Genomic DNA, 2,589 nt, shown 5'->3' on the forward strand with positions numbered 1-2,589 from the left:
CCCCAACTCTCTCAGCCTGTCCTCACAGGAGAGCTGTTCCAGCCCTCAGATCATTTTTGTGGCCGTCCTCTGGACACTCTCCAACATGTCCATGTCTTTCCTGTGCTCAGGGCTCCAGAGCTGGACACAGTACTCCAGGTGGGGTCTCAGCAGATCATAGTAGAGGGGCAGAATCACCTCCCTTGACCTGCTGGCCATGCTGCTTTGGATGCAGCCCCGGATACAGTTGGCCGTCTGGGCTGCAAGCGCACATTGCTGGCTCATGTCCATCTTTTCATCCACCAATACCCCCAAGTTCTTCTTGGGAGGGCTGCTTTCAATCCCTTCCTACCCCACCCTGTATTGATACCGGGGGTTGCCCCAACCCATACCCCCAAGTTCTTCTTGGGAGGGCTGCTTTCAATCCCTTCCTACCCCACCCTGTATTGATACCGGGGGTTGCCCCAACCCATGTGCAGGACCCTGCACTTGGTATTGTTGAACCTCATGAGGTTCACACGAGCCTATGCCTGAAGCTTGTCCAGGTCCCTCTGGATGGCATCCTGTCTCTCAGGCGTGTCAACCACACCACTCAGCTTGGTGTCATCTGCAAACTTGCTGAGGCTGCACTCGATCCTACTGTCTATGTCACTGATAAAGGTATTAAAGAGTACTGGTCCCAATACAGGCCCCTGAGGGACACCACTCATCACCAATCTCCATGTGGACATTGAGCCATTGACCAGCATCCAACCAATTCCTCATCCAGCCAGCAGTCCACCCATCAAATCCATATGTCTCCAATTTAGAGAAGGATGTTGTGGGGGAGCTTACATTCTGTTTTGTCTCTGTTTACAAACATCAGCTAGAAGCTAAAAGCCTTTATTCCATTAAGGAAAACACATTGAAAGTGGCTAAAAACTACTAGCTAACCATTTTATTGCTCTCTGTTGAGTACTATGTTTCCAAATGCTTATTAAGTAATGACCAATGTCATCGGATAATACCTACATATTAGATCCGGTTCTTCAGTATACGATGCTACTTGCTTTGGTCCCATGAACAATGAGTATGTGAAATGCAAATTTTAAATTGCTCCCCAAAACTAAGCTGTCCTGTTAGGTTACCAAACACTGCTATTGATGAAAGTCTGCTAAGAAATCACACTTTTAAGAAATAACAGTTTATTTCTCAACCAAGGATATAAGAGTAGCTGCAGTCCAGATGAGCAGCCATGTTGATCCCTTTTCCTGGGACGTATTATCAAATTTCAGTCTGTATAAACACCAAATGATTTTCTGAGGCAGAACATAAGTCCCTTAGGAGCTTTACAGCCAGTGACTTAATTTTGCATAAAGAATGTAACAGGTGCAAATAGCTGGCATAAGGCATGTGTGAATATTTCTAAAGACAGTTCAATAGTCTTGGAAAAGGGTATGAAATGGAATAGTTCACAGAAAACATGTTTTCTGTTTCCAGAATAAATATTGGTACACGCAACAGAAGTAAAACGTTTTCGTATTGCCCTGCAGAAATGTCTATCCCATGTCTCCTCAAAGCGCTGGTTCTTGTGGTAAAGAAATAAGCTGCAGGATTTTTTAATTCTTACCTCTTCCAACACTGATACCATTTCTCTGGTAATCTCTGTGTTGTGTGGACCTGGGACTGTGCGCCCACAGCCCAGAAGGCCAATCGTATCTGGGGCTGCATCCAAAGCAGCGTGGCCAGCAGGTCAAGGGAGGCAATTCTGCCCCTCTACTATGATCTGCTGAGACCCCACCTGGAGTCCTGCATCCAGCTCTGGAGCCCTCAGTGCAGGAAGGGCATGGACCTGTTGGAACGGGTCCAGAGGAGGGCCACTGAAATGATCCGAGGGCTGGAACAGCTCTGCTGTGAGGACAGGCTGAGAGAGTTGGGGTTGTTGAGCCTGGAGAAGAGAAGACTCTGGGGAGACCTGACTGCAGCCTTCCAGTACTTAAAGGGGGCTTCTAAGAAAGATGGGGACAGACTTTTTAGCAGGGCCTGTAGCGGTAGGTTTTAAACTAAAAGAGGGTAGATTTAGACTAGATCTAAGGAAGAAATGTTTCACAATGAGGGTGGTGAAACACTGGCCCAGGTTGCCCAGAAAGGTGGTAGATGCTCCATCCCTGGAGAGATTCAAGGTCAGGTTGAACAGGGCTCTGAGCAACCCAATCTGGTTGAAGATGTCCCTGCTCATTGCAGCGGGGTTGGACTAAATGACCTTTAAAGGTCACTTCCAACCCAAACTCTTCTATGATTCTGTGACTGAAAACGGAACCAATTTTGCCATGCAAACCCTTCCATAGCCAGAGAGTAGCAATATGATCATGGTAAATCCAATGTGACTTTAATCTCTGTACTCTGTGGCTCTCTAGCATGTGCCACTTCTCATGGCAATAAGCTCTGTTCAACTAATCGAAGTTAGCATGATTTCTTTTGTATTTCTTTTACTGGAAACTTATTTGAAGTTAAACACAATAAAATGCAGAAAAGAATAAGTGTCATCTAAAAACTTTGACTGAAAAGTTTGTATGAGATACTTCTAGATCAAGGCTGCTGACCCATGTAGCCACCACAGCTATTGTATAA

This window comes from Phaethon lepturus, unplaced genomic scaffold (genome assembly GCF_000687285.1).
Source record: "Phaethon lepturus isolate BGI_N335 unplaced genomic scaffold, ASM68728v1 scaffold801, whole genome shotgun sequence".
Taxonomy (NCBI): Eukaryota; Metazoa; Chordata; class Aves; order Phaethontiformes; family Phaethontidae; genus Phaethon; species Phaethon lepturus.